Below are 20,835 nucleotides of genomic sequence, written 5' to 3' on the forward strand. Positions count from 1 at the left end.
CATCACCACCACCATCGACCATCATCAGTTGCAGTTTGCGGCACAAAAAGCCATGGCGGTACTTGGTCTGACTAATTTAACGAGCATCTGAGGCCTACTCACAAAAAGTTTTTCATTAAAGCCACAAATTTTAATTTTAATTAGACCCTAACGAGGAAGAGCCGCCGACAATGTACCAAAAGCTGGGCGCAGGGAGCTAGGATCTACGCACAGTTTTTGCCTGTGGGCCTATGGTGGAGTTGGATGCTTTTTGATGGTGATGTTTGAGTGCACTTGAAGAAATCAGGGTACTACATAAAGGAATATTAAAAAAATATGGTAGAAACATGCTTTAATATTTGTGGAATTTTTCAAATAATATCAAAGTATTATTTAACTAAATTTTCATATATTTGAAGCTCTTTTGATATATACATTTTAATTAAGATATATTTTATAGATAAATAAGCAATTTAAGTTATCCAAATAATTTCGCTTAGCTAAAGCTTTATTTTCTTTAAAAACATTACTTTTCATCCCTTGAATTTTCGCCAAGTGCATTGTTTGCGGGGTACCAGGTGTGGTGGCCCGAAAGGCAGGTGTTTCAGGTGTTTCAGGTGAGCCAGCTGAGCGCAGTGCAGCGCATAAAATGCTGTCGAGCACGGGCCCAGAGTACGGGCGTGGCGTGTCGCACACAAAAAGGTGATGCGAAAGCGGGATTCTGCATTCAGCAACACCTAGCTATACACACCCGGAGATGCGACGAGATACATACATTCATGTGCGTTCATATTTTACGGTTCTGCTGCAGTTAGTCCCTGCAATTTATGCACAACAAGGGATGGAAAGTAACCCCCTTCCCCTTCCCACTCATTCAAAAGGCAGGTGAGACATGGGGCGGGCTTTCATTTTGCAGTGAAAAGCGTTGTACTTACATTGAATTGCAAGTCGGCCATTCAGGACGGGCCTTTAGAATGCCACCCCGTTGCTACCACCTGAGATTGCTGGCGAGGATTGCGGCTGGCCTCAGTTGAATTTAAAGGATTTTGCCCTGACTTGGCATTAAATTACTTTCCAGGAAAAATGCCATTTAACAGCAGGCAAAGGCAATGGCAAAGGCATTCCCGTAAATTAAATTACTGCGGTCTAGCAATGCAGCGACAGTGGGCAATCGAGGGGAAAACGTTAGTTTGTAACAGATTTCCAGTGAAATCAATTTCATGCAAAAGTAATTTCCATCATCGAGTCGTTTATGGCCCAAGCTGACAAATCAAACTCCGACTCGGCTCTTGGCCAGGCTTTCAGCTTAATTGCGCGCCTTTGTACACGCTGGCATATCTTTTTGGTCAGCCACATTTTATGGGCCGCGGGCAGTGCAATCAAATCATGAGGAAGACGCCCGTCGAGAGTGTCATTTGCATGCAAATATAAAATTTATACTTTTTGTGGCCTGTCGAAGTGGCACGACGCGAGGACGAGGGCCAGGACGAGGACGAGAACGAGTGCGAAGCGTAAGAATTTCCAGATGAGAGCGTCGCGCGGCTTTCACTTGAAGTTGAAATAAAAAGCCCTTGAAATGGTAGAACGCCAGAGAAGAGAGGCGGGGGATGTGGCCAACTGACAGGCAGTCCTGTTGCGGCGGTGTTAGTACGTGAAATTTAGTAAGTTAACGGCCCAGCAAGGACCCTCGCACTCGCACTCGCACTCACTTTTCGCGGTGCGATGGTGTCGGGATAAAAATAAACAAGCGCCGCCGCGCCATCCTCAGATAATGCACATAAAGAGCAACAGCAGCGGCATCGGTGGCTGCCATCACTCTGCCTTTGTATTCCTGAATTTTGATATCCGCCAGGGGATGCTTAGAAGGGTATATTGTGCAGGATGTCAAAGGAAGTATTTTGTATATAATAATGTTTTCGAAGAGAAGGATTTTGTTACCTTAGGGAAGATTGAAATGTTAGTTTTTGATTATCTTCAGATAAAGAAATATCACTCAGAAGGTAATCATGATTTTTGTCACTTCTATATTGATTATTAAAAATATTTAGTACTCTTGCAGGGCATTTCATAGTCAGTTTAAAGTACTTCTTCCATTCGTTCTCATTGTTTTTTACCCTCCTCAAAGGCAGCTCAACTGAACTCAACTCGACACTCGTCTCGGCTTTGCTTTATGACGTTAAGTGCGGTAGAGGCAGGTGATTATAATGCTGCCAACTTGGCTCGACTTATATAGTTGCTAGAAATAATGCTGAAAATTATTGCAAATAAACAGCTACCGTTGGAGAGAAGCAGCTGTGGGGCAAAGGCAGACGGAGAAAAATTTTATCAAGAGACTTTATTACATATTTCCCAAAATAATTATCCTAGAGAGATTTCAAGGAAAACTCTGAGGTACTCAAGGATAATTGAAAGAAGGAAAAATTGAGAGAAATATCTCAACTATTATAATAAACTATAATACAAATTCCAATTGTTCCTTTTAGTTTTAAAATCATTTTCCTCGGGAAATAAATTTAAAATTTTGAGAAATTATAAAGTATTTTCCTCGCTTATTTTTCTCTCTGTGTCTTAGGAAAAATCAGCAACAGCGGCAACGCCAACAAACAATATATCAAGCTGATGAATGCTGACAGCGCGACACAATTTTCGCACGCAGTTGCGCCCGACGGGCAGCCGACCGACAAAAATGTCAAAAAATTGTTGATGCGATCAGAGGGAAATGTGAAAAGCGTCTTGCCAAAAATTGCAACCGTCCAAAAAATGCTGGCACTAATTAAATGGCAACCAAAAATTACATTTCTTTTCCAATCTAAGCTGAAATGATGGACTCGATATTTGGCATCTATTTGTAGATGGAAACGGATGAGTGATCGATGCAGAAATGTGGATCTTAAATCGGGGAATTAGCTGCAGTATATAAGTAAAATGAGATATTTTAAGCACTCTTTCATTTTGAAATATAAATAAATATGAAATCCTCGCTAAAGCTTCCTGGAATGTATACATTTACCCCACTTTTAATCCTAATAGTTATGGTAAAATATTAAAATATAATCGCACTTTTTTCATGCATTCCCCCGGAGCTCTGTAAAGCTTAAATGATTAATTTTTGTACTATGCACATGTGGGTTATCTATACATAATATTTTCAGTTTTGTAATTGCTGAAATTAGTTTGCTCTTCGATATTTGTGTCGCACCCGCAGGCGAGGCATCAGCGAGCGCGACATTGCAATAAATAATGTGCGGTTTTAATTTTAGCTGTGTATGCTTTAAATAAAACTTTTTGGCTCATTTTGGCATAGGTTTTGGTTTATTTATTGATTTTTCAGCTTACACATGTAGCATAGTATAGCCTCCCCCGGACTGATTAGAGAAGTCCTTTGATTCCTGCTGTTTGTGGAACCAAGTCACCTAGTCGGTTTGCTCGCTCCTCCTTTGACCTCCAACCTAGTGTTTGCTTTGGTCTCTGACCGAGACAGTGTTGACATTTTAGCCATGGCCAACATAAACTGCAGCAAGTGAATCCTTTTTTGCTCTGGCTCGTACGGTGCATTGTATACTTTCCGCCCGGAGGCGTTGCAGTTTTTGCATTATTTCTGTTTACCTCTGCGGTCTGACTTGTTTGCGCCAATTAACCGAGCTTAGTGCTTTGCATGCCAGAAATCGAAATTGGAAAATTGTCATACGACCAGGTGTGTTAATGCCATTTATCCGCTGGCCCCCAGGGAATGCGTTTAACTCTCGTTTCGGTCTGAAATGCAACTAATTAATACCGGCTGGTGCTCGTTGCCACTCGCTTAACCCATTTTGCGCATCAATGCAGCCCGAACGTGGAACGAACATAATTCAATTTCAATTTTCTGCCCTGCCATCTTTGCCCATCAAACTAATTGCAGCATCAACGAGGACGAGGGTCGGATGCGGTCACACGAAACTTTAATTTGATTACCGACCTGCTTGTGGGTTCTGTGCGGGGGAAGGTTGCTCGTTTGGGGATGCCATAAAGGGAGGATGAAGACTGTGTGTTGGAGGGTCACAAGTCACCCACAAGTCAGCCAGCTGGCGGACAAAACATTTATTAGTTGTTACTTCTAGACAAATTTGAGAATTTACGTTCGCATCCATCAGGGTCTCCCCAGCTCCAAATGGGGGTCGCATCTTAATGAGTTTTTCGTGTCGAGAGGGTTGACAAAAGAATTAAGGAGAGCCGCAGCAGCTCGTTAGGCCCGGGGAATTAGTGTAAACCTCACGCTAAACACCCGTAAAGTGAGAGCTGAGCTGCGATGGGGATTCTCGAGGCAGGATTGCAGAAGCAAAAGCCTTGATTAAATAACTTGAAGAGTTATAAAGAAGGCACATCTAGAGATGAGCATATAGCGGGAGAAAAAGTCATATAAGAAATGAATATATATATTATATAAATCAAGTATATCATTAACCCAAAGCGTTTCTTTTATTATCTTTCCTAAAAATATTCAAAATATTCTACAAAGATATTTTTAAAAGCCGTAATTAACGCAACTAGTTATCTTTATATTCTAAATTTAAAAAGTCTCCCACAAAACACATTCTAATGTGTATTGGGACTACCTTTTTCCTACTTTCTTGCTGAGAATCTCAGCTCCAGTAATTAGCTTATTCAATTTGCTAGGCATTCGATTATGTAACCAGTTGAGTCATCGCCACTTCCACTTGGCGAATGAGTTTAGCTTTCGGTGGCTGGCAAGTGATTGAAGGCGCTTCGACAGCTGCCAGTGTTTTGCAGTTTGCAACATCAGCTTCTGGTTAATGGCAGCAAAAAGCACCATCAGATTGCTGCAAATTGCAATAACTAACGGGGGCCCTAACAATAAAATTATTAATACCAAGTTTATTGGACTCTGAGAGCGGTACGTGCCTTGCATGCTAATTGCATTTCAGTGCCCAGACGAGCGATGCGAGATGAGATGCCGTCTCAGTCAAGCTGGCTAGCTGCCCTACAAACAATATTGGCAAAACTGTTGGTCATGGCGAATGCCAATATGCTGGCTGGGATATGTCAGATACGAGTATGATGATGCACAGAGGAAAAAAGAGTACGACATGACGAATTAAGTATTTTTGCATGTAAAGAAATATAAATTAATTCGAAGAAATCATTGTTTTTGAACACAAAACAATGTGCACTTAATCAAGATCTCATCACACTCCATAAAACAAACCCCTTTTGTTGTTGAAATGTGTTAAATCGAATAATAGCAGCAGTTAATCTTCTTTGCTGCGAATAATTAACTTCAGTTTCAAGTGAAATAATCGAGTTTTAATCTTAAATAATTCCCTAACTTCATTTATTTCAGAGATACATGCTATTACACATTTCTGAAAACATTCAAAAAATATGTTTTTAAACTGTTTCAAATCTTCTTCTTTTTAGACCTTGTAAATTGTTTATATTTATTTATAGATATTTGTTTTATTTAATTACCCAAGTGACATCATTTAAGCCCCACCTGTGACTCACCAACAATATAAATAGAACCTTATCTAGTTTGGAAAAATGTCTAATAAATTTTTTCTCCATTTCCCCGTGTCTTAATCCGTCCTGCTGTTTTCCGAAAAAAAAAAATGTAAGAAGCAAAACCCATAATTTACGACCTAGCTTTGCCGTCGATTGTCTGTGGGAATTCAAACAAAAAAACCTGGGCGCATTTCGTATAAATCAACGCTCAATGCCAGAGTACCTGCGACTAAGTCTAATTAGAACCGGAGACATAAAAATCACTGCCCGCCAAAAGGTTCACATGCCCCCGAGGGGCGGGTATTACGGGTATTATGGGTGAGCAGGCGGGTGTTACGGGTGTATCTGCCACAGCTGTGAATGTTTGTTGCCGGGGTTGACTTGTTTGCAGCAGCAGAAGCAGCAGCTTAATTGATTGCTCAACTGATGGGGCCAGACAAAACGATGATTGCAGTCCATTCCCACCCACTTTCACCCAATTGCTACGGGTAGCTGTCACACAGGGGGAAATTTTTTAAGCACAGTAAAAAAATCTAGACGAAATGAGCTTGAAAATGTAATTAAAATTAAGGAATACTTTTCGTTTATAGCTAAAATAATGTTTTACTTTTAAAGAAAACATTTTCTAAAACGTAACTATTTTAAAAAGATTTCCCTATTCTCTCATTATAAAAATAGTTCCTCTTTTTCTCCCAGTGCATTTCTTTTGGATTGGCACGTGGGCGTTGAATTGAGGAGCCGTGCCCGGAGGGGGTCGCCACCGAAGCCCATCTGCATCTGACCCACTGGCATTAAATGTACATGAGCCAACGGAACGGTGGACAATCTCCGGTCAAATGCACATCCCCCCCATTTGTGGGCCGTGTCATCAATGTCAGAGACAAGTGGCAGGTCACCTGGTTGCCCCCCATCTCATCCGGAGATGCTCTCATGATTCCCGACAGCAGCCATTGAGCAACGCTTCGATTTAGATACCGATTGGCGGCTAACAACGGGCTTTTTCATTAGGCCAAACGCTGTATAAATGCTCGACCAGAGCGGAATTAGTTTTCGTCGGCTGCTGACATTTTTGGTTCCCGAAAACAGAAATACAATTTGGTTAATTGAAAAACAACAAATGGGCAATAACAATCGAAAGAGCCAGCGCAATGCAGTCGGGGCAGCGTGAGGAAGCTGCCTCTTTTTTTTTTTATTTTATTCACTTCTCGCGGGGGCCGTGAACTTGAACGAGGCGAAATAAAACAATTTAACAAGAGCGGCGCAGAGTGGCGCAGCCAGCAACAATTAAACGAAATATAAATAAAAATACCGAATGTATATGTACATGATCATGTGTGTGAGTATTTTTAAAACGAGCGTCGCCAGCAGCCAGAGATTGTTTCTGGTCTCTTTTTCAAATTGAATGAAAATAAATCATTGAAAATCCACTGGCAGGGCATGGCCTTGTTGACTCACTCAATCAACTAACAAGAGTGGAGGCCCTGGAAGCCCTATATAAATACTTTATTGAATATCATCGGCTGATAATATTACTTTATAGTATTCAAAATATTTCAGTAATTATGCTGAGAGCCGTATAATTATATTCTCCTCTTTTTATCTTCTTTGTCAGTTATTTCTTTCGGTGCAGGTGTCGAAATTCTGTTTCTGTTTAGTAAGACCCTTGTGTTTGCGCCTGAACCCCAGCAGCAGCGGTACCCATTCACACTTTACATGCCGGAACGCCACCGACTTAATGCATAATTGTTTATGGAGCGGGCACAAAGAAATATTCTAAGTACACACACTCACACTGGCACATTGCGGCAATATAAGCTCTGAGCAGACATACTATATAGACATATAGACCCACGATGACAGAGACCGAGACAAACAGAGGCAGCTATGATATGAATTTCAATTTAGAGTACGTGCTCATGAGGCGCTCGCGTTTGTCGACGCTCACGTACCTCCAAGTCCAAGCTTCGTAACCATTATATATGCAATTATTAATAGAGAATCCGTAGTCCAAGTCATCCAAAGTTGACCCCACGAACCCGTTAAGATACTGGGATTAGTGAATGAAGTTTTAGGAGCAGATATGATACTTTTAAAGGGGTTTAAAAATGCATAGTTTTAGTTTACAAAAATTCCTGAATATATTTATAATTTTTTATAAAGTTTTCAGGTGAATTTCTGGAACAAAAACTCTCCCTACTAATACTAATTACAGCTGTTTCTTTAATTTCCAACTAACTTATTTGGTGCCAGGTACTTTACTCTCCCTGAACCCATTTCTGACCTCCTTAGAAGCACGTTATTACTTACAGTTTATAGTAACTGCTCGGATTAGCTTCCGGGCTCATAAAAGCAAATCATCGGTGACGGATGACCCCATTGATGTCGCGGGTGCTTCAAGTTAATTCCAGCCCATAAAACCATAACTCATACACACTTACATACACACCAGCAATTTCCTCGCAGCATTTTTTCTACATTTTTTTTTTTTATTGCTAATAAAAAGTGAGTGAGTTTAATTTTAATGGCCAACAGCATCCCCCACATACTCCTAGTGAAAAAAATACACAATGACTCAACTGGACCAGTGAATAAAATAAAATTAATTGATAAAAATTCCATCACGTCTTAATTGGAATCCCATTCAGGCTGATCCGCAGGCAGAAAGGGCTCGCGGCAGAATATCACGCATACGCGCTGTAGTCACAACTACCGTGCAAGCGTTTAAACGCTATAAATTCCCATTATTACCTATTGAAAGTGTATATTTCCGTGTCGGAGATCGTGATATCATCAAATGAGATCAGAACAACGCTTATCCGATAGCGAAGCCCATAAAGGCTGGCCACAATAGAATTCCCTCAATTAGCATTTCTTTATTCCCAGAGTATATCGAATCCGATACGTGCGGATAAGGTAAATGCGATGCATTAATATTTATAAAGCCGGTCAGTTGAAAACAGTTTGCGGTTCGCACTTCGTAAACAAACTCGCCAGAAATTAATAATTTATTTCATGTTTATTATGGTGCGTCGTCACAGGGAGAGCAAAAGAATATTTGTCCGAGGAATAAACGAGGTCCGCGGGGATTTCGTTTTCACTTAAGGTCCCCGTAAATGTTTGGCCACGGCATCTGTCAATTAAATGTAATATGTTGTAGTCGTAAAAGTTAACCATCAAGCCATAAAGGGAGCCACGACAAACGCAATTACCGACAATAACTACTGCACACGATGCTATACATCCGAATCTGCGTCCAGGCACTGGCACACGCCATAAACACCACTAAGCTGTAGTCGTGCCGTCGAATAATCTTGGCATTACAAAGTGGAGAGCCCAATTTTATTATAATCTGGCAAGCAAATCAAAACACTTCACACCCAAGTAAACAAACAAAACAAACAAAAGGCATCGCCTCCCCGCTGCGTTCCGTTCATTGGTTCATTCAATTCAAAATTCGATTCAGCCATTAATGGGGGCCCATAGAATAGATAATTGGCCATAAAGCTCATCTGTGTCCGCCGCTGGCCAGGCATATTAAAATATTGTTTGCCATCGTATTTGGACCTGTGTGCTTGTAGTTTTATACATACTTTGCCAGCTATTTTTGCCCCTTGTCTAATGTACGAGACATTTGGCGTGGACAAAGTTATTAAAATACACAATAACCGATTTGTGTACATGGTATATTTTGGCTTCTATTGCAGCTTAATGGAAACAAATAAAGACTATAAGGCGGACACGTAAGGGAAGTAGTAAAGACGGCTAAAGTGAATGTTAAAGGTTGAGTAAGTTGGGTGTGACAAGAACCGACGCTGGCTGACTAAATAATTGATGAGGGAAAAGCATACAGGAAAACGTAGGTCGTAAATAGATCCAAGCTTGAAAAAAATAATAATATAAACATTGTATTAGAAATTATATCCAGCATAACTGTTTTTAATAATTTGACTTGAGGTAATTGAATTCCGTCCGTAGCATAATTAAATCTAAATGCGTCTCCACAATAAAATAATTCTTTAGAAAAACATTAATGATTTAATTTGTTGTGTTTTTAATAGTTTTGTAAACAGAATTTCCTTTGTGAAAAAATGTAAAAGGTTTAATTCATTTCCTCAATTCCCCTTCAACCATAAAAATCCAAACACCCAAAACTATTCAGATTTCATTACCTGCCAATATTGGGGAATTAAAATCGAATCAAACCCAAATCGATTTCATTTAAAAAGTTATTATTACCGCGCTTGAATGATTCGGGGGGTGCTTCACTTGAAAACATGTATAAATTCACTGAAAACATCAATTCGGTGCCTCAATGTACTCACAATTTGTTGCTGGTGAAACGCACTGTAATTGAGGTCATTCTATAATTACGCATATATTTTTTTTTGGCACTACTCTATAAAAGCTATAGGCTGAATAGTGGCGGCTTCCACTAGAACACAAATGTGTTTGCACAAATACTTTTGCTTTATAGTGCATTCAAAGCCGGCCAATCAAGTGTGAATATATGCAGAGGCATGGAGTGGAAGAGGCACTCGATGGGGACGATGATGATGATGAGTGGTTATATGGCACTCGGCTGACTGCGAATGGAAATTATTACAGTGCAAACATGGCGAATGCGTAATATTCTATTAATTTGATTTAGTTATTGCCGCTGCAGATGTTGTTGCTGCTGCTGTGCAAAGTCAATTAAGAATTTATGTGCAATTCAAAGCTCGATGTTGGGTGAAAAAAATTATTAGAGCTTCCCATTTGGCTGGCTGAACTTTGACACTGTGTTGCCTGCCCCCAAAGAGGGGCAAAAAACTCAACTTTAATTGTAAGAGGTCCTTGCGTAATGCGGTTGCATGGCAAACTAATTAAAACTTGAGCGATTTCCCTCGTAGCTGCAGACAGCTTTTGCTTGTTTTCCTAGATGAATACTTATTTGTATTCCCAGTTTCTTTTCCTCGCTTTTCTCTTTCATCTGCATTCCGCATTCGCATTCCTATTTGCGACTCCTGCTGCAGCTTTGGGCTTTAATTTTTAATTCATTTCCTTGCGCCATCCCAGAACGATTTGTTTGCCTTCACTTTCATTAGCATAACACTTGGCACTGAATGCGGAGTTTTAAATTGAAATCTACGGGGTCGTCGTGGAGTGACTCTGTATAAATTATGAAATTAACTTTTTTAAGCCGGACCTTTGACACAGTCCGCAGGAGCACTCTAATTGACTTTACTTGTGGAGGATTGTTGAAGCGTGCTAAGCTGGTTATCCTTTACTCTGCTTGGTTTTTTTTTCCTCTGTTATTTTTTTCTGTGTCGTTGAAGCGAGACAGAACTGAAAATCTATCACGCATACGCACTGTTCTCCCAAATCCTCGTCCGCCCCTTTGGGTAAGCCGGTTTTTGGAAAAAGTTCAGTTGCCAACTTGTGCGCTTTTTGTTTGCTTTCCATTGCCAAATCCTTTCTGCCAGAGCATATTCAACTTGGCTTTTAGGCAGCCAGCCCAGCAGCCCTCCCTCCCTCTCTGTCTGTGTATTTTGTGTATTTTTATTGACAGCCCGAAGGCTGGCAAAGGGAATGGCGAAGCAAAGCGCATTTAATGCTCAATGCTCAGGTGTTGAGCCCTGTCGTGTTATTCTTCCGGGTTATCTTGACTGGGGCCCCAAACCGCAGCAGGGTAACTGGATCTGAATGTGGTCAACATCGGATAGTGTTAGTTAGTCCCAGCCACTAGCGCCCTTGCCATTTATCTTCGTTCCGATCAAAGCTGCTGCCGCCATCGCCCTCATCATCCCCCTGAGTTTGCCATTAACATGTGTCAAAGTTTGCGCTTCAATGAGCTTTAAATATTTGATTTGTTTCTGTCTCGCCTCGGTTTTTTTTTTTTTGTCTCTTCAGCGCTCAAGAAAAGACCTGGCAGAGCGACAACTGTGTCAAGTTTTTCACTCACTTTTCAGCCTCTCTTGTTGTTGGTTTTTTTTCGTTTAGGGGGATGTTCCGGATTTGGTATTGCGGTTGCCTTCGTGTCGAGCACAAGCTGTAAGGCTGATAGTTGTCACCGCAGGTAAAAATATATATATTTGTATACCTTTATTTAAGGTATATCCGTTAGGATAAGGATTTCCTTAAGGAAACTAAATCATAAAGGCAGTCTCGAAATAAACCAGACAGTAAGGGTATTAAACCCTCTCTTATACCATTCTATGACATTTTCCTTTGTATCTTTATGACTTGACTACTTCCTGCTGTGGCTTTAAACACCACATAATTGTCCTTGCCAAGTTGGGAAAGTTTGTGACCGAATTGTTTGCATATATTCCAAACACCATACTGGAGTTGGGAGTCCTGAGTCCGGACAGAATGGCCGTTACCCCTGTTTAAGGATATGCTGAGCAGCGACTGACAGGCAATTAAAAACGCTGGAAAAGTCGGAGCTCCAAAAGCGCAACGCCTTATTCTTAGACGTCCCATTTGGCCAATAAATCAAGGCCCCGGCGACACAAGAAGGACATCAAATGGACGGGCAGTGAGTGCAGTCCGTGGAGTGCGAATTAAAAAGGGAAAATGGCCCGACAGAAAACAAGAATCTGTGTATATAAAATTCAATTAGAATTCTATTTTATTTTTGCGCTTTCCCTTCAACAGCTCGACGGCTCTTATCGCTTGCAGCTTTTCTAATCAAGCGGACAGACGGCGGGCATTTCCTTCCTCTGCTTCCTCGGCTTTGTTTCTGGCCGTAATTTGAAGTTGGGCAAAAAGGGAACAAGGAAAGGCGAAAAAGGAAAACGAGAAGCAGCCCAGAGGCCATCAAATCAAGCGGAAGGAGAGCGCTGAGCGGTCCCAACACAAGATTTTCACACTGCTTCATTTGTTCCACGACGCCAACTTTCATTGCTGCCTGTGTGTGTGTATATTGGTGCGGGTGTTTTTTAGTATCCATTAGTTGTAAGGACCAAGAGCATGATGTTTTTTAAAAAAAATTATAGTTAAGTTTAATAACTTTTAAAATTAGAAAGAAGAAAAACCCAAATCTCTTTATGAAAACTATCTCTAAATTTGTTTTTTGGTTTTAAAATATATCCAAGAGGTATTTGCTTGTCGTTACCCTAAATCACAAAATTCCTTTTGTGAATGCTGCTGGGCCTTGCCGATAATTTTCTGCCTTTCTACACATTCAATGGCTGCCTTTGACACAGCCACGAACATCTTCACAGCGAAGGCAGCGCTTTTGAAACCACAAATTACATTGAAAATTCCTGCTTGATTGAAGTTGATTGAGCAGGAAAATGCCGGCAACGCCCCAGATTCGCTGGCGGCGGCATCGGGCAAAGACATAGCCATATAGCCATATAGCCAACATAGCGCAACATCCCCAGAGTTTTCCTTCCCCGAGGAGACGCATTTTAAAGAAAAGTTTTAAACACCTGTCGTCGTCGCCGTCGTCGTCGTCGTCATCCCCCTGTGTCATTAAGTATGCTCAGTGGGAGAAGAGTGTGTGCTTTTGGGGGTTGGGGGGTGTGTATGTAGGGTGTGTGTGTGTGTGGGGTGTGTGTGGTCGATCGGCTTGCGGTTATTTGCCGATTTAACGTGTATTTCCGATACATGCCGCAAGCCATCGCCGCCACTCGCAACTCAAAGTATCATAATTAATGAGCCAGCCCAGAGCCATCCGCCCACGTTTCACCGCAAAAACTAGGCGTGGCCAACGGCCAGAATGTGTAATCTCATTTAAATGGCTTTTTCAATGGGGCCGCCAGTTAAAATACAATTGCATTAAGGCTGCCATTCGTCCAGCCATTTGGCACTTCCCTTTTGGCCATTCAACTTGAATGCAAATTGGGATCTTAATTCGGAATAATTGGAATCAGGTTCATCATGATTAAAGCAATGAACTTAAATGGTTAATTATTAAAAGAAAAAATCAATCATGCTGTTAGCTCTATAGAGAAAGCCTCGTCTTGATAAGAAAATATAGTAAGGCACCAAAGTGTATATTAGGGAAACTAATTGAAATTGGCGCGGAACAAATAGGTCTTATCAGATTTAAAACACAGTGAGTAATGACTAAAGAGTTCATGAGATTATCATTATTTAAATTATTATAAATTTCAATATATAAATTTATGATAAAGCTATACAAATGTAATCCCTAACCGGTAACAGAAATTTATATCATAGTTTAAAAGACATTGAAGAAACAGGCTTTTAATTCAAGCCACAAAATCTAACAACTTCTCCAAGAGAATCTGTATTGAAACTAATTAAATTGGTAACTCATGTGTTAAATGTAAAATGAAAATGATTATCACATGTGTGTCTATGTATGATTATAAATGTGCCAACACCTTTTAAGGCGCTAATTAATCTTCTCCGCAATTAATCCAATTGAAATTAATAACTCTCACTCGCTCTGTCTCTGTTTATGTGGTGTCGGGAAATGGCCTTATTCAATCAGCTTAGATCTTAACGCTCCCTGGGCTCAGCACATTAAGCATCGCTGTCTCTGAATTGTCTATTGGCAGTGAAGCGCACTGTATTTAATTTATAGGAGCTGCAGATCTGGGTTTAAGTATAAGCTGATTGTGAGATTATTGTGCAAACACTGGATCCGCAATGTCTGGCACTCAATGGGGCGGCGGCTCACAGAGTGCGAGCACATAAATATACACATATATACATAGTATGGACAGGGCAAATACTAGATGCATTGTTAATTAATGCCAAATATTATTTATTTTGATACTCACCACTTAGTCACTGGATGGCGGGAATGCTCGCTGCCTACAGATGATGCCGATAGCCAAGTCAACAAAACAGACAAACACTCTTCGATTTTTGGTAAGACTAAGACGGAGCTGAGCTCTAGACTCTGTCGGATTTCGCATTCAAAATCTATAGAGGTCTCTCGGAGAGAGTGGAAATGCAAATCGAATAAATAGAAAATAAATAGAAGGCATCACGGCAAACAAAATCACTCAGTGCACACAGAACTGAGGACAGACGAGTGAGTGAGGGGCTGTCTGTGCCTTTAAAGAAATGACTTTGCCATCATCCGCCCATTGTCATCATCGTCATCATCGCCATCCAAGATTTTCTGAATGTGGATGTGGATGCGTTTGTTGAGGCTTTAAGTGTGTGCGAGTGTGAGTGTGTGTGTGTATGTATGACCCCAGGGGCAATGGCAGTGGGTGGAAAAGTGGGTGGCTGCCTTCTGGGAACTGCAGAAATGCTGACTATGCTGCTCAGCCCGGTCATGTTGCGTGCCGAGCAGCTTAAGTCGTTATGAGATGACAATTTCTGTACCGACAGAGCGACTCAGCGCCTCGGCGTCTCAGTGACTGAGCTGCGACAGCGCCTGAGCAGCGGCAATACCAACACTTCCGTTTAGAGCACACAAGCAAGTCTTTATTTTTTATACATTTTTTTTAAGTAAGCTTAGGAATTTGAACTGAACAATATCATGTAAAAGTATTACAAACTCAGGAGAATGTTATGTTCCAAAATAACGTGTTAATTGAATATATTGGTATAATAATTATATGAAATATATATTTTTTCTAACATTTCTACTTTATTCATGGATTTTTAAAGAAGAGTTCCCTGTTAAAGCTATATTTTTATCTTGAGAATAAGAGCTTATTTTATATATCATTTCTCATTAAGAAAAAATTATAACTAGAAAACCTTTATGAACTTAATTATTTGTTTACTTTTCATTTAAATATATAAAAGATAGAGCTGAAAAAACTTCTAAAAAATGTAGAGAAACCTTTGATCTATTATTGTAATTATCAAGTGTTCCATATCTCTCATATTCATTCACCCAATTATTGTGTTTTTCCTGCAAATGTGTAGACGATCGATCATCATTTAAGAGGATTTTCTTGGTGTGCATCGTTAAGCAACTTTGATTGCCGAGCCGGAGGCATTTGGCATTACAACTTAAAGTGTGTAGTGTGCGTCTGAATGGTTAACTTGGCTCACGGACAACCTCTCTAGCCTTTCCCTTTACCCTTTCCCGCTGCTGATAATTCTGATGAGTGGCTGCGACCGACGGTGATTCCGCCTAGCAGCTCTTATTTATGTTATCGCCACTAAAGCTACCGCTTCTAGTTATAGCTGCGCCTCAAGTACAGAGCTCGATTGTTGCATTTGTTCAGGGCACATAACATATATATTACAAGTGGGGCTTGTGTTTTACAATTTATTTATTAATTATTGGCATTTCTGGCATTTAAACCCCCGTCGAACGTGTTTGTTTCATATTTGCGCGACAACATTTTATTATTAAGCACTAAAACACGGAACGAAAAACACACAAGGGCAATTATATATCGAAATATGTATTTTTCGCGAAGGCTGTGCAGTGTGTGCACTCTTTGAAATACTTTTATTGCATTTGTTTTCATTTGATTTTCGCACAAGAACAAGAACTAGAGAACCAGAGAACGGAAAGGAAAGATATTCTTAAATTAACGACAAACTGCAGTTGCCGTTTGGCGGCTATGCTATTTTGTATTTCGGCAGCGGAAGCAAGAGCGCAATGTCACACCGCTTGATAGAGCGACCGATAGACCGAACGACCGACCGACCGACGGCCACGCTGCGTATACGCAATGGCACGCGCGCGCGACAGATTCATCGTTGCATCCGTTTACCGTTTAGCGAACGCCTGTAATCTCCAGCAATAATCATTAATTCGCTCCGACTCCGACTCCGACTCCTCTTTTTTGTCGCCCTGATTTCGGGCAGTTTTCCGAGCTTTCCTCTGGGAAATGCTGCTGTGCTTTGGGATGATGATGCTGTAGGTGTAGCGCGCGCCTATATCGACTGCCACTGCGAGTGCGACTGCGATTTTGCGATTGCCAGCAGCTGGCAGCGAACATCGAACTACAGACTGCGACTGCGACAGCGACGGCGACTGCGAATTGCTGCTGCTGCTGTTGCTGCGGCTGCTGCTGCTGCGAACTGCGACTGACAGACGAATGAACTGCCGAATTTCCCTGAGCGCCGCACGAAGCTCGATAAGCCCGAAAGCTTGAGGCACACTCACTCGCCGCCACTGACACACTTACACACAGGCCGAGTTCACGGCTCGGAATGTGCACAAATACACACAAGAGAGAGACGCCGAGCCGAGCCACGCGCATGTTGCACTCAAAATGGGCGCTCAGTCTCGCTCAATCACTCAACGCCGCCCACTCGCCACCCACTCAGGCGCTCAATCGTGAGCAGTCGAGAGCGAGCCGAACAGCGCTCGGCTGTTAGCCAGCTGTTAGCCTCGTGACAGTTCTGTAAATGTGTGTTAATGGGTTACATTTACAGCCCTGTTAAATGCATCTTTAATGCAAAAAGAACTTACCTGAAAAGATAACTATAAATAACCTAATTTGCAATTTAAAAATATTTAAAAATATGGTAAATTTAGTTTAAATCATTGAGTAATTTATTGAACATTTTGTGTGAAATTTTTTAACTTTTTTAGGAGATAATACAAGTACAGACAACATGAAATAACTAATTAGTCAATATAATTTTATTATCCAAATAATTTCTCCAAAAACCCCTTTCCCCTTAAAGAATTCCTTGCTTTTCGACTCTAATTGAAACAAAATATCCCTTTTAAACCACCCAACAAAAACATTACGCATACGCCATGCTGTCCGATTGTACTTGTCTTACAAGCGGCTCAATATTGCCGTGACAGCCCGGCTGCTTAAGCCATTAAATGCATGACAAATTTGGCTTGTCAACAAGCGGAAGACGAGGCAAAAGTTTTTCCACCAGTCATAAATTAGCTCTACGCAGCAAGCTCGCCCACGAAAAAGTCGCAAAGTAAATTCCAATTAAAATTTCAGCGTAAATTCCGCAAAATGTAAATTATTCGAAATGAAGTCGTCGCTTGGCAGGAGTGACGCTCTGCTATCAGGCGCTTTGTCGGTGTTTTTTGCATTTGTGGTTGCGGCGGTGGCGGCGGCGCCAGTCAACAAACACCCGTCACTGAAAAAGGAGGACACCCTCCAAGCCCACACACACACCGTACACACACCATCCTTACATGCGCGTAATCACCCCTTTTCAGCGTTCAGTTAAATTGTTTGTCTTCGCTTGACGTGCTCACAGAATCCCGCCATCGAAATCCGAACTTACGCCCGGGCTAAGGGGCCACCCGCAACTTGAAATTGCTTTGGGGTGTAAGGAAGGAAGCCTTTAAGTAGACTATACATAAATGCCACCACCACCACCATCATACTATACCCTCCAGCTTGAGGCCAACTAATACCGGCGAAGGAAAAATAACGCCTTGCAGCAATTTTGACATCAAAAGTCTTCACCTCCCGCTATCGATATATTGACGGGCTGTCAGGAAAGTCTGGCATCGCCAGCAGATATGCGAACACACACACGTGGGACTATTAGACTTCAATAAATTCAATTTACACAAATTTCAAATCCAGCCCCCATCCCAATGCCCCTGGCACAGACGCAACCTGCATCCGCAAACAAATCAAACAGCAAATATATGAAAACAAGAGGAGGTTTGGGAAGGTTAGAGCGAATGTTGGATGCCCTTTTTGTTAGCAAGGGAATTTGAGGGTAAACTTATCATAAATATATTGCAAGCTTAGTTTAAATCACCTATTTTTTTCTCAGATTATTGAGTTTATGTTGATAATTACGGTTTTATTATTATTGATCTGTTGGAGATATTAAAGTCATAAACTTTACCTTACTTCTAAGAAGCTCTCAAGGGATTCAATGCTAATTTAATTAAACCCTGAAACCCTTCTTAAAATTCTTCTTTAAAATGCAAATCAAATTCGTTTATATTATCTTCAAAACCGACTCCTACCCGTTAATCTCTGGCAGGGTATTTCCCAACCAAGAGTCAATCTTTATGCCAGCTCATATGTATGTATAAACAAGGCGCACGCTCCGCATGACACATACAACCGAATTTAAATTGGCAAACATCAAGGGACCAAAGGGTCCCGCAGGCTTGCCTTTGACTTTTGCCTCCCTTGATATTAGGCGTGCCGGCTGCAAATACTCTGAGTTTTAACCAAAAAGTATTGCATCTGTCAAGGCGTTCTGGGGTTGCCTGTTGCCAGTTGCCAGTCAAAGTGGCCCAGAGTTAAGAAGGGCTTGTGAAATGCATAAGCGGCTTTCCCTGGCACGAAACCTGCTAAATTGCCAGGCGACTGACGCGTCTGTCATACCCTCGAACGCTCAACTGCAGCTCGATATGTGACACGCGACGCATCCTGCGACAGGACGAGAGCGGCAAGCTGGAAACGGCGAACGCAAAACGCCAAACTGTTTTGGGCCAAATTCGCCGAGCTGCGTGGCATGCGGGCAGCATAGCAAATGACTTTTGATTGACATGTTTGACATTTTGCACGACTGGCAAAAATTGCTGGCTCAGCTCGGGCCCACGCTTACGACCATGGCCACGCCCACATTTATTGCATTTTAAATGCGTCAGCATAATTCCCCAGTTTCCTCTTGCAGATGAAACTTTTGCGGGGGTCGTTTGAAGTGGAGGTACAGAAGGAAAAATAGAGGAAAACCATGGGAAAATTTTAGCCTATTAAAAAGAATATAGGGAAAAGCCATATCTAAAATGTTGTAAGTGCTATTAAAGCTTTTTTAAGGCAGAAATATTTACCAAATATGTTGTGAAGAAAGATATATAAGTTCAAATTATTTCTCAATCCTTAAAAATAACTTAGTTTTCTCTCTGTGTATAAGATTGCTAAAATATTGAAAAGCTTGCAGCATTTTCTTTTTCGGAGAAAAACCAACAATCCACACTCGTCGTTGGCAACTATTCGACGTGCTCGTCTATGCCAAAGGTTGCGGCTGCTTCAATTGTTTCAAGAAGAATATTTCTTCTTCTCAAGACCTGCGCATGCTTCCCTTTCAGGGGGAGTAAAGGGAAAACAAGGACTCGAACTCACATGGAAGGTCAGGAAGGTGCGGGGGCGACTATACACACAAACATTTGCACAGTTCAATGCACAATTGATGGCAACAAAGCGCAAATGGAAGCGCCGCTTCTAGAGCTCCTAGAGCTCCTCCGCCAACAACGCAAAGCATATGAGTGGATTATGGCCCCAGCAGGCACGGCCGACATCGATACCCATATTCCCATTCCGATTCTCATTCTCGGCATCGAAATACCGATGCCCCGGCTATGCGATTCCATTTCGTTTGCTTCACTAAATTATGGCAGACTTGCGGTCAGGCGGTCATGCGGCAGCGACGGGGGGGTGACAGAGCCCGCCAAAGGGCCACTAATGATGACTAAAGTCCATTAAGTCGAACATGTCAGCAGCAGCGACCGGAGCAGACAATCGCCAAGGCACAATTGGCCATCAAATGGGTCAAAGGATGCAGCGGGGTTGGATCGAATCATTTGAATGCCGCGGGGTGAACGATAAAATAATGGGGATCTTCAACCCACCGGGACAAGCAACCAATAGTCTGATATGGTTTTGTCATCTTAAGTTTGTTAAGGAATAATTTAACTGAATAATTTTAAGAAATAACTAAGGGAATATCCCACTCAGAAATAAATTTCATTACTAAAAATCGCTCACCCTTTGTCCATGTCTCATATAAGCTTCTTTTTGGTTGCCACTCCACTCTCTTAGTTTTTTAGTTGGTCTTCAGCCAAGTCCTTTGATAAACCAAAGTTGGTTGAGGCCAAAGTTTCGTTGGAAAGTTTTCCCGTTTTAATTTAATATAGCACACTTTGCCGGGCTGCCTGAACCAATAACCAATAACCATTGATAAAGTCAATTGGCAAACGCGTCCAGGCAACATCTGTTTGACAATTACTGCATGGGCTGCGTGCCTTTGCCGGCGGGCAAACGTATTAAAATTATAATGCCCAACGCAACCAGATTACTGGCCGAAAATCATAATCGAATTATGAACAAATGGTTGCCGCAAAAACCATTTAATTGACTTTTGCACCGAACATGGCAGCAGGGAAACAAATGCAATAACAATAATCGTCATAAACATGAACATAATGTAATATGTATTTCGTGCGGTGGTGATGTCGCCCCGCTCCTACGAAATCCTTGGCCCCTGCGGTGTCCTTGTATGCCCACCACCAACTTCCTGGACATTTGGGCACCTGGGCAGCCTGGCCCAGCTGGGGAAGCCAACTAACGACGAGCAACAGAAAGCCATTTGACTAATGGATGCTGCCTGCCGCCTGCCTCCTCCTGCTCCTCCACCACTAGCAGCTACTGCCACTAAGGTTGCGTTTGGCCTCCCCTCTGGCCAACTCTGCCTCGCCCCTGAATCGCAATCTCTGGCCGGCTTTCAGTGACGGTTTGGCCCTGGCTTTGG

The 20,835-nt window shown here is 41.7% G+C and overlaps 1 protein-coding gene across 1 annotated transcript in view; it reads right to left on the bottom strand.

Annotated features, from left to right (window-relative positions):
• The window catches only part of Octbeta2R (Octopamine beta2 receptor), a 50,443-nt gene extending 30,147 nt beyond the window's left edge, over nt 1–20,296 (bottom strand). The window contains exon 1 of the mRNA XM_070286578.1: nt 20,073–20,296. The gene's annotated coding sequence lies outside the window, so the exon portion shown is untranslated. The remainder of the gene's footprint in view (nt 1–20,072) is intronic.
• Between the last annotated feature and the right edge of the window lie 539 nt (nt 20,297–20,835).

Source organism: Drosophila kikkawai, chromosome 3R (genome assembly GCF_030179895.1).
Source record: "Drosophila kikkawai strain 14028-0561.14 chromosome 3R, DkikHiC1v2, whole genome shotgun sequence".
Lineage (NCBI taxonomy): Eukaryota > Metazoa > Arthropoda > Insecta > Diptera > Drosophilidae > Drosophila > Drosophila kikkawai.